This window comes from Neodiprion pinetum, chromosome 1, assembly GCF_021155775.2.
Source record: "Neodiprion pinetum isolate iyNeoPine1 chromosome 1, iyNeoPine1.2, whole genome shotgun sequence".
Lineage (NCBI taxonomy): Eukaryota > Metazoa > Arthropoda > Insecta > Hymenoptera > Diprionidae > Neodiprion > Neodiprion pinetum.
This window is the reverse complement of record NC_060232.1, coordinates 31,874,625-31,887,411: the sequence shown is the minus strand read 5'-3', so window position 1 is coordinate 31,887,411 and position 12,787 is coordinate 31,874,625. Positions and strand designations below refer to the sequence as shown.

Genomic DNA, 12,787 nt, shown 5'->3' with positions numbered 1-12,787 from the left:
GAAGGCGCAGATTTGCTTTACGGATATTTTTTAATGCGGAAAGTAGAAATATAGGAAAGTCAAAATGTAGAAAGGTCAAGGTACAGAAGTATGCCGTGATATAGAAACGTCAGAATGATTTAGAATACAGCAGAATTTTGATGATTCTTTTTTCTGTTTCCATTAGCTTGACCTTTCTATATTTTGTCTTTTCCATATTCTCACATTCTGCATTTAAAATATTCTGTGAAATGGATTATCACGTTTTTGAAAATTTGCTACCGTGAGGTTTCCGCTTGCTATAATCTTTCTACACTTTTAGCCCGACCCCAGCCATCGTATTATCTCGATTTTCGAAAGAAACGCTACTAATTCATGCACATATTAATTGCATTTAAAAGTTCAGTTAAAAACGGTGATTATACGCTCGTCTTATACTAAATTTAATTCACATTACTCCGCTTTTTCAAGCTGTAATTAAAGGTGTTAACGACACGCTGAAATAAGATCTTTCCTCGACGTCAAAGGATTCGTTTTTCGCGATTTTGAATTTTCGCACTCGAGTTTAATCAAAGGGTCAAGTGTGCAGCGTGTAAACGCGTCCTTTTCATACCCAGTGCATACATGTGCACATCGCGATGCAGGAAAAAATTATCACCTCCAAACTCCGTCCGTGCATCACAGATACGCGTAAATATAATACAAGACTCATAGCTGCGAGCTGCGAAGGAAGACACATGCATTACCGATTACGGCCACAGTTCTGTGTCAGAGCCGCTTGCTTACGTACCTGCGTGTTTGATTGCTGGCTGCTGCTGAAGCGGCGCGTGTTTGTAATCCATTCGCCACCGCTCGCCTTCGGTAGGCGCGCCGTCTCTCACGATCACTAAATGTTAAATACCTGACCGCATTTGCAGCGATACTGCAAGAGAATCTGCGATGTAACAGATTAAGGTGGAAGATACACTGTATTATGTACTTTGCAGCGATGCAACGCCAGGGAAGTTGGTGTTTCGGAAAGGATTCTTCACGCGATTTCAAAATCATCGTTCGACTTCATGGTTTATAAAAACGGGAATGCGGATTCCCATTCTTTCTTTCAACTTTCAACGGATAGACACTCGATCTATATGCAGTATAGTACAGTCGTAAAGACAATGAGAATTGTGAACTATTCAATTAGATTCCTTTATCGGATTTCGTCCCGTACGTCTTCTTGACTCTATGGTATTTTATGTTGCTTTGAACCAATTCCAGACTTTTGATTAAATTGATCAGGAGCAGATAGCGGAGGCTACGAGAAAAGAGTCTTTTGAATGAATGCTCCGTACGTATATATGTATACATACAAACGTGTGCACGAGCGAGTGAGAACAAGAAAAAGATAGATAGACGGAGGTTTATTACGTCCATAGCGATGTTGGCCGAGTACGTAGTGTCTGAAAAATAATACAGGATGTATCGAAAAAACAGAAACAGAAAAGGCAAGTAGATGGACGGGAAAAAATAACTTAATATAGGTCAAAGAAAACTTATCACGCAAACCAATAAAAATTAAGTCAGTCCCGCGAAGATTCGGAAACGAAAAGGTGCTTCCGACGTGCTGTCTTAAAAGTGGAGTAGTGGCGGAATTCTCTTGTAGATTTAGGATGAGAAACCCAGAAGTATAACCCGACGACAGAGAAAGACTTTCTTTCCATAAAGACAGAGAGAGAGAGAGCAATCTCTCGATAGAGAGTCTATATACAGCGGAAGTCGTGGGTTACTATCGTTCTATTCTTTGATTTGTTTGATGTCGGTGACGGAGTGGAGGTCATTCCATCGTTCGACAGCGTGACATATATATCATTTTCGTTATTTCATATTAATTGCAGGAAAACGTATTTGAATGGAGTTGGTTTTGTTTTTTCTATTTATTTTTTTTTAGCTTCATTCGAAGCAAGATTTAATTATGCGGAGCGACCCTATATGGGGCAGTAATTGTGAATTGTTTGTTTTAAAATCCACTCACACTCCCGTATTTTTCCACGTCGCGTATCCGATGTCTTGGCAAGCTCATAAACGATCTTTTACATGTTTCAAAAAAAAACGAATTATTTTTTTTCTCATGATGTCCAAAAATTGATAGTATACCTAAAAATAAAAGTTTTGGCGCCAATATGAACTCTTAATATCGATAGTAAGGTTTACCTCTATCCATTTCTTTATTTTCCATTTAAATAACACGGGAAAATTTTTTTTTTATTCATGAAAGTTAAAAAATTTTTATAACAAGTTGTTAATATTGTTTTTTGGTACAAAGAATTAATCGTTCAATAAAATTTCTTAGTATTTAGTAAAAAAACAAAAAAAAAAAATTTGTTATAAAAGAGACCCAAAAATCATTTATGTGATATTTTTAACCGTTACATTTATGTATTTGTGCTTTTTGTGAGTTAAGTATTGAATTAATTAGCAAAAAAAAAGTTTACAGTCTTAGGTTGACAGAATTAAAGTAACTTTACATAAAAAATAATATAAATATGGCATATGATATTTTTTTTGTAGTTTTATTGGAAAATATTTGAAATTTTTGATCGCTGATATCTTTGAAATGATTGATCTGAGGAACTTTGATTTTCGGACGTTTTTTGTAGAGCGTGAAATTTCCTACAAATCTCTTTTTTCAGACTGTTGTTACGATGAACCGTTCCAAAGTAACAAAAATTCAAAAATAAAAAAAAAATTTTCCCTTGTCATTTAAATGGAAAATGAAGAAATGGATAGAGGCAAAATTTTTGTTTTTGGGTATATTATAAATTTTTGGACACCATAAGAAAAAAAGAAATTCGTCTTTTTTTGAAACACCCTAATGCGTACATTGTACAATCACCACGTTGTACCCTTTGAATTAATACGCGTGCCCGCGAAAGTTGGAAATATTTCTCGCATTTCATTATCAACGAATATATCGGTACGCGACACAACCGAGTATCAACGTTATTGTACGTACGCTGATGGAAATAACTTTGTGGGTGGATAATGTGAAATTTTCATTACGACCTTGACACGTCTTCAAAGTTAATTTTTCGCTTTTCATTTTCCTTACAGAACGTGATTTGAAAGCTGGTTAAATTCACAAAAAATTGCAGACATGACGAAGAGGATTCGGATTTTTGTCTCTTCTATGTTTCGAAATTGAAAATGGATTTTTTTTTTTTTACAGCACATTTTCCGAGAGTGATGAAAAATGCCTCTTGTATACCTGTCGCTTTATAAATATTACCCAATAACGGCAGTATTATTGATCGCTCGTATACATAGTTACATTCGTCATATTTGTGATCGATCGGTTTCGTTCTCCGCGGCGCGTTGTTCCCTTGATTTCTTGTATGGAATTTCTTAACGTCATTACACACCGCGATACATTTCTCAACGTTTTTATTTTCCTTTTCTTTTTCTTTTATTACTTACCCGCGCGTTATCGCAACTGCTTATACATCGGCTCGTACCCAGCCAACTATAAAGCAATAATCGTTTCGCGGTTTCGCGTCTACGCGATAATTTTATATTCAGGAAAAAATTCGCATTTCAAGTTTGCTCCGCGGCGCAGCGCCGCCGCTTGATATTCCACGCTTGAAAATCATCGGTAACTCGACTAATTATCGTAGTACTGTACTCCGCTGCTGCATGCCGGCTGCGTCTCTACAACGCAACGAAATATGCGATAAGTGGCGTACGTCGAGTTATGGGAGGCAAGGTTTACGCTTGCCTTCAACTCTCTGGTAAACAGAAGTCGGAACCTCATCCCTTACGATGACTTTCGACGTAAATGCGGATACTAATTGGCGGCCGGGAGCTAAACATACAAGTCGATCCTGAACTTTCCCTGGGTCCTGGATCTCTGCTACCTAATTATCACCCTCGTCATTGTTATTGGCATTGTGTATTATATAGCGATCCGGAATACCGTGCCAAAATCTTGAATCGCGGGTTCCGAGGCTTGCGGCATATATTTCTTGGGGCGAAATGCGTTTTAAACACCTAGCTCATGTCGGCGTCTATGTAGGTAGTGTACATACGTTGCACATATACAGGTGGCTGTGCAACGTATACCAAGCGAATGCGGCATAGCTCAGGACGTTTCATTGTTTCCTTGCAAAGAGACAACGACTAGGCATCGGTGGTTAGTCGAGTGTGGCTGAGGATGCTGCGAACTTGGGTTAGTATTTAAATGCTTCCTGCATCACGTGCTTTCCGCGTAGGTACTCATCGTTGCACCTACTACGAGTATAAATGTAACCTGCCGGCTTGCCGGTTATAAGCGAATATCCACGTGTAAAGGGTGTGTATGTAGCATAGCTTGGGGTGTTCGAATTCAATCGGGGGAATAACTAATATTCGACGAAAGTCGTTTTATAAAGAAAAGTGCAACGGACTGTGCGACATTGATGTACGAGAATCGTTGTACAGCATCACGGGAAAAGTATGTAAATACGCCGGAGGGTAATCCGTTTTATCCGCGATGGTAGAGTTTTGCATTTTCATCTTTTCGAAATACAGATACATCGTGAAAATCACGGGCACCGGGCACGAAACGAAGGACAAGCTCTGCGTAGCAGGCACATTATAGCTATTACATATCTGCCTTCTCAGCGTGGTAATAAAAAAAAGTGGACAAGATACGGAGGAAGAGGAAAATAGCGGGAAAGAGTAATAGAAAGGGTGGGGAGCGAACCAGAGAGAGAGAGAGAATAATAAATAAAGAAAAGAAGGAAAGAAACGAGAGCGATGTAGAAAGTTGACTTTTACGAGTCAAACTTTGGGTCTTTTTAACGAGATATTAATTCACTTGGTCGTAAACTACGTGCGGAATCCCTCCAAGCTTGTGCCTGTAATACCACCCTCATAACTTGACCGATTTCTTCAATCTTCATTCGAACACAAATCATCCGTACCTACGATGTTGTACACGTGACCGTACGTCGTCGATGATGTGCATGTCGTACAACCGGGCACGCGTGTCAAGGTGTCGCGTCTTGTGCTGCATGATTGAGATACGTGTCATGTCCGAAGTTTCGACTGGTACTAGAGAGCTAACTAAGCACGTAATTAGACCCTCAAATGGCACCTTCATTCGGTCGAATTGTCCGCAGTCCTCTCTCGGAGTAGCTGCTCCGGAAATGGTCAGTTAGCCATGACGCTTAAATGGTTACCGCGTGTACACGGAACATGGAACGTTAAACAGTTCGTCCATCGCACGTTGCGAGCCGCGTGTTTCGCGGTCTGGCTAACGATAAGCCGGCTTTGTTACTTTTGTTGGCTTCGTTCGTTGCCTAACGGTGGAAACTTTTCACAAAACCAATACAACAACGTGTGCCTACCCTCTTTCAGAGTTTCCCACCTTCGACGTTATTCCAAACCCTCCCGGCGATATCAATCTACAACCTGTCGTTTCCATGCGGCTTGATTTGGCCAGTGCGTGAAATGGACAAGGTGAATAAAACGAGAAAAGTAGAAAAACTAACGAAGAAATCAAGGAAAGGATGTAAAATGAAAGAAATTCGTCGCGCAATTGTTACAGTTTCGTTTCTGCGTTGACTGTACATATCGTCTGCAAACCTTTCTTTCTGCCATATTCAAGTTGGTAACGTTATCGTAACGGTTCATGCTGAGGAAAAACTGTTATTTCGCGATTTTGGAATTGTCTGAATTTCAGTAAACCGCAATAAAACAAAATACACTCATATTTCGAAATCTTAGTTCCTCAGAAATCATTTAATGTTTCGTTACGATAACGTTACTAACTTCAAACTAGTTTTTTCCCCCCAGCATTACTCCGGTAGACGGTTTGAAGTAGCATCATCGATGTTCAATAAATATTAATCTCATTATTATTCAACATTGAATTTCACCTTTACTAACATCATGTACTTCATACGCTTTGATCGTAATTGACATTCAGTTGTTGACTTGACAAACGAGCTTTTAGCGGGAATGACGCGCGGAACGCCGATTTTATTCGCGTGTGTAAGTATGCAAAAAAAAAAAAAAACGGTTTATGCGACGTTGAAGTCATCTCGTTTGCAAATGCCACATGTTTTTCCATCCTAATCGTTGACGAGAAACTCGCGAGAGGTGAACGTATAAGCCGGCATTCGCCTGCAGCGGATGGAGAGTTTGACATTGACCAAGAATCACCGCGGCGCACTTCGTATAAGTATATATATGTATAAACCATGCGTATGTCGATGTTTGTAAACACCGGGAATTATTCGCGATATATGTACGACTTTGGCCAAGGGCGAATACATAAAGCTCCGAGCTTCGATCAGACCCACCTGACTACTGCATACCTGAACAATAATGATCGCGGAGCTAACAAACTGATTAGAAATTTAAAACTCCTCTGTACTTCGTACACACATAGTACAGGAGCGATCTTGCCGCCCACCCACTTTTTAATCTTGGTTGATCGCCTCGACATCGATGACGATGTCTACTCGCTTTCGGATATTGTCTCGTGTATCACGCTAAATCGCAGATGGCAAGGTCTCAAGGTAAAACCCACGGATTAACGAATTTCGAGGTAATATGCAGCCGTTTCTCATGCAGGATAATTGTCCTTCATCGTCGATTATCAATGATGATGAACTATGTAACGTTGCTTCAACGATGTATGTTTGAGAAAAATCGTTACTTCGCACCTTTATCAATGTCCGAAATTCGGTAAACCATGATAAACAAAACTAACTCTTCATTTCGAAAAGCCAACTACTTGAAGGTCATACTAAAATTGAGCAATAACGATTTTCTCCCTGATGCTTCGTTACGCTAATGTTACTAACTTCAACCTCGTGGTTATTAAAGGACCGAGAAAGTTTCCAAAACCAATTGAACCAGGTTCTCTAAAACTATATCCAGCTGTATGTATGCGTAATAAGTTTCGTCGGGATTAAGTTTTCTTAATAAAGGATCGTAGAAACACATTTTTTTTTGGACACTAATTTTCGTCCATCGATCGAATGATGAACACTCAGGATGAAATTACACATACGATATTCACGCACACAGTTATTGATGCAAAAAACTTGTGCCACATCGCGTATATGTATAACGCATGCAAATGATTGAGCAATGAAAGTAGCAAAATTGTATTTTTTTAATGTAAAACTTTGATCCTTTTCGTGTGTCGGATACTGTAACTATGAACATAAGGTGACAATGCGCAGACCTGTCTCCTCACACCGAAGTGAGATTATATTATACATGGTATATACATGACGTATCATACATACGCCACATAGGAGAACCATCGGAATATCCATATATTCATCGGCTTATTCGTAGTACCATTTTTGAGAACAGGTGTTGAAACTGCGTTTTCTTCCTTCAAATCGCCTACACGATCTTAGAATACTTCTTGGCGAAGGTGTGACCTGTCACATACAGGACTCCATCCCAATTTTCCTTTTCCAATATCGATCCCGATTTTGCCGCACCTTCAATTTGCCGAGGTCTCTGCACTACCCGATTCTACAGTAACATCCCACGAAATCTGGCTTGATGTGTGAATAGTTGCAATTTTTGTCGACGGATTACTTGAAAATGGTTGCTAATTTTTGCATACTCATCGCACGGTATATTATATACAGATTAGTACGGTGATTTTTTTTCTTCTGGACCTGTCGAATGATTGATAATTATACAGCACTTAGCCTTAACCTGGTTCTGTGAATAAGGAAGAAAGGCACGGACCATAATGAATCCCGATCTGAAGTCATTAGTCCCTATAGTCCCCGTAGTCGCCGTTTTTATTTACAGCGATTATGTAGCCACCGCAGAAGGGTGCGGAAGATTTTTAAGGCCGGTTCACCTCGGGGAGAATTTTTCATAACGCAATTTTATTGCATCAATTTATTACTCTTCCAAAGCAGTGTAATCGTAGATAAAGTTCAAGTCCCGCTGTAAGATGTCCATGCCTTTTTATATTCAGATGCAGCTTAAAAAATAAGCTTGTAGATAATTCAGGACAATGGGGATAGAGATCGTCTTCGATCATTGAGAGCCTTTCTACAATTTGGTGGAAAAATATAATGCAACAATTTATTTCTTTCACTATTTTGATTTTTTACTCACGGGTACGACGATATAAAAGAAGACGGAACAAGTCATGCGCAATTTTTCTCGACAAGTTGACAAAAGAATATTTAACGCGATGATCAGTAGATAAGCTGTGCACCTAAGCGTGAATATTCTTATAGATTCGCATGTGAATAAGAAAGACTTGTCTTTTCTGCAACTTTCGTCTCCAGGTTACCGACGCATCGTTGCAAAGAACATGAATTTATCGCGAATTGGTTATCAGCGAGCGCAATTGAACACGGGGGAGAGATTGATCCCTTGATAGATGACGCGATATCCGGGGGTGGAGGATGTGCACGGGACCTAGGATACCATTTACGCGTGTAACTATCCGCAGATAGGACCAATCGCCGCGTAAGCACCGGCTGCGAGCATCGGGCCAAAGGACGACGGTTAGGGAGGACCTTCGGAGGACTAAACGCGGCACGCAGGGTTCCTTGTAGTATTAGAAAACCCAAGAGATAACGAAGAGAGGCGACGTGGATGGCCCGTCGGCCGGATGTTCGTCAAGTTTCGAATTTCCGAGCGGTATCTGTTACCGAATTAATTACTGAAACAACAAACTTATACCGTCATTATGCCGTGCGGTATACTAAGTTGATTTTTCAAGTGATGTTGACCCCGTTTGCATGTATTTTAGCAAAAAAAAAAATTATTCTTATGCTTTATATCCTGTTTGAAAGGCTATAGCGGGGTAAGCATGCCAAGTAACCTACCGTATTCTGTTGGTCGATGACTGACTTGTACTAAATTTTAGACTTCCAACTCCATTTTGCTCGGGGTTATCGCAAGAAAATGCGATTTTCGATATTTTTTCCGATAGCTCTGCTATTTTCAGGACGAAAATTGCGAAAAATATTGCAGATCCAGTAGACATCCGGGCACATGTCGAGGATTTTTTTTTAGATTTTACGGTAGTAAACTCTACCTTGTGAACATTATTGAACATTCGGGTTGCTGATTTCCCGCGGATCTTTCATACGTGCTTAGTCGTCTACTGGATCTGCAATTTTTTTCATAATTTTTGAAGTGATTATAGCAGACTTGCACTTTCTTTTCGCTATAACTCGGAGCAAAATGGAGTTACAAGTTCAAAATTTGGTATGAGTCAGTCACTTGCCAACAAGATTTCAATTACGGGTTACTTGCAGAATGCATTTCGAGTGGGGGCACCTTGCCCAATTATCGAATAGTGAGTTACTCTCTCTACGATATCGGCAGCTGTAGCTTACAAGCAATGGATCGGTAAAAGTCCAATGGAAGAAGACGACTTGATATTGTTTGTAGATTCGTTTCGTGTTCCGTACAGTGCTACCGCTATTGCAACTATACGCAATCGGCTTGGTCATTAATCCTGGTTAAGCGCTGAAGGTTAGCTAAAAGGAACGAGGTCCCTGGAATTACCTTTCAGTGCGTAAGTAGATTCTTTGGAATTGATTGCGCGAGGGCGAGCGCCACGCTTCTTTGTCCTACACCGGTGTTGATACGGATCAATTTGAAATTGGCTACGAGCGCGCTCTCATGTCGAGCAAATAACACACCGGCATTGCTTCGCTGCGCGCAGACGCTTCATCAATCAACTTTGAAAATCATCTCCGGACCTCTCGGCGTGTACTTGCATAGATGATGTGCTGCACTGCCTGTCATTCGCGTCCATAAAGGATCGGTCACACTCGTCGAGGAGAAAAAGGGGAAATTTTCTCCCTTTCACACGGCCAGACAAATGATAACACGTTGTGTTGGTCCTGTGGAACACCAGGGCGAACGTGTGGCGCTGGGTTTCTCCGTGTGGGCTATATTGAGCTGAGAGGCTGAGTGGGCCGAGTAGTATGACTAATGACAAATTAGGCTCTCAGCCTGAATTTGCCAGCTGCGAAAATACTCTGCGGACGGACCAAAGGAGAATTTCATACGTCAAAATTGTGAGCTTTTTTTCCTGCACTAGGTTGTTCTCTTCTTGCGGTGGGGGCGTGACTCTTACATTTCTAAAATGAACAAGCTGTCGTCGATTAGCCGCTAACGATATGGCTGAAGCCATTCGGAAGTCACAGTTTTCTCTGTGACCTCGAAAGAGTCGATGTTGCTGGTTAGTTACCTACCAGATCACGTATATTCTCATGAATATTACGGATAATTAGTGACGTGTTTTTTTTCTATCCCCGATGTTTCAGTTAATAAAGCAATTATCGACGGGGAAACAATTTCACACAGAGTGCAGGAAGATTTGACGGTTGTCCGCGGGGGTTTCAACGGCCGCATGATGAAGGGAGAGGGGGGGGGGGGGGAGTAATAATCGATGCCAATTGGATACATGATATACTCTCCGATGAAATTTTCTCTGTTAACATTACGTGATAATTATGCTATCGTGCAGACTATCGTAATTAATGTTGGTACAGCTGGCGTGGTATAAAGTACCACTGAATGTATCTATCAGCACGGAATATTAATCTACATGATCGTAATGTGTACTATGTGTGAAGTTCGTATCGCTCGAAATGTTCCTTCTCGCGGATGCAAAGAAGCGCTTCTAACTTTTTATATCTGCAGTTCCGATAACTCAGAATTAAGAAGCTGTTTTCGTGCATGCACCGGTAGCTTTTATGACATCATGTAGGTACGTGTAACATTCATAATATACATATTACGTGTACGTGAAACAAACTCGCGCGAGGCGTTACGATCAAGTAATAATGAAAGGCTATCGGCGTTTCTAGGTGTTTTATACTTGATACCACTACCGTAAACGTCAGTCTAGAAATTTCTTTTCATTCATTCACCGGGACGCTCCGTTTTATGGGGAACTTTACTGCCATCAGTTTTACACAGTGATTCTACTTCGACCCTCCTCAAAATGCACACCGTGTGCATTTCGCGTTTCGAAAACGTCGATGTACTTATACGTACGTTTGTGAAAATCCGTCACGCTTCGAATAGAACTGGAGAGACGAAACGAAATTAAAATTATTTATTCGCGTGTAGCGAAAAATTATTTACAATTGGCTGTAGAGTCGGCGATATTAAATCACGACGTAATGTAAGCAGGAAACGGCTTCGCCCTCCCGATGGCTCTGAGATTTAGCATTTGGACAAATTTTGCTAAAGATACGCGTGGGGGCATATTTCGCATACATATACATGCAATTGGTATGATAATTTACCCGTTCTCTTTTTATGCATACATACGTGCAAGGGCCGGAACTGGGAAAAGGGAGGAAAAACGAGGGTGAATAAGTGACGTTCTTCTGCAGGACGAGGAGGACCTACTATTTTTACGATTCCGATACTTTTTCAAAGGTAGTCCGCGGGCGGGCGAGACGAGACGCCTGTGTGTTTTTACGTTTTACTCTCTCTCTCTTTCTCTTTGCTTTTTTCCACCGTGAATATTATGCCCGGAGTAGAATTCCCTGTTTCTTATATACTTACACCTTCGAATGGATTCTACAAATTCTCACGGTGTTTACCGTCGGTAAAGGTTATCGCCAAGGGTGTAAATTGCGTGGGCACGTCGAAGGGAGTTTGTCAAATTTTTTACAGTACACTTTACTTATTATGGGATTTTTTTTTTCTCTGAATAACAATAAACGCGAGGGTTAAAAATCACCACGAAGTAAGCAATTTTTTACCGCAGATGTCGGGGGCTGGTTGATTTGAAAGTGAAATTTCTTTACTGTTGCGAAAATACGCAATCCCTTCTGGAGTTATTATAAGTATATAACTCCAATTAAAATCAACTTTACTTCAATACGTCCCGACTGAGTCGCGTCTTCTACAGAGCTTTATGCCATTAATGTATTTCATTATGTTCTGTATTTATACCGCGGATTCTTTGACGATAAGAAAGAAGAAAAGGAGAGAAAAAAAAAACCTTCATCCCAGCTTTCTATTGTACTCTTTCACACAATATAGTATATAAAAACGCGTTGGGGATTGGCCTGCAGGAGCGATGGTGAAAATAAGGAATATTCCGGAGTTATTCCAGGCTCGTATAACTTGACCAGCTTGGAATTAAAAAGGATGAAGATAAAGGCCGGGCGAGAAGAGTGTGTGTGAGAGAGAGAGAGGGAGACAGACAAGGAGAGAAAAGGGAGAGGAAGAAGAAAATGGAAAAAGAACTCGTCGCGCGTCTCGCCTCTCTCTTCGCTCCGTCCTTTCTTCTTTTTTAATTACTTCTATAGGGTCTTATAATATGTTTTGACGAAACGCCCCGCAGCGCACATCCTGAAAGGAGAAGAACGAACGAGTCGTTGAGACACCCTGGAAGAGCTTGCGGGTCGTCCTCTTTCTCTCCCTTATCCTCTGGGTGTCCGGGACGGTTAGTAGGTGATTTATCAATCAAGACGCAAAGCCTGCTAATCCCAAACACTTAACCTTAGGGAGCTGTTATCACCGTGGGAGATCTATTGGCCAATAAGGCGCCTGCAAAGTTGGACGGTTGATCCTCGCTGCTTGCCCAACAGCTCCATATCACCGGTATGCATATACGTTCAGGCGTACATACGCTTGGATACATACGAGTATGCAAGCAGATCTTACATAGGGCTTGACGTCGGTGTAATAAAATTGAAAGAAAGATTGCCGGGCGAGCGGGCGAATCGCCGCTGCGTTTCAGAAATCATTGCCCTCTGAGAAACTGCGCGAATCCTCGAATTCCTCTCGCATTTGCATCCAATGTTTCAATCCT

At 40.9% G+C, this 12,787-nt stretch overlaps 1 protein-coding gene across 7 annotated transcripts in view; it reads left to right on the top strand.

Moving 5' to 3' along the window:
* The window catches only part of LOC124215080 (Ig-like and fibronectin type-III domain-containing protein 2), a 172,130-nt gene that overhangs the window by 10,422 nt on the left and 148,921 nt on the right, over positions 1–12,787 (top strand). The gene's annotated exons all lie outside the window — the stretch shown is intronic.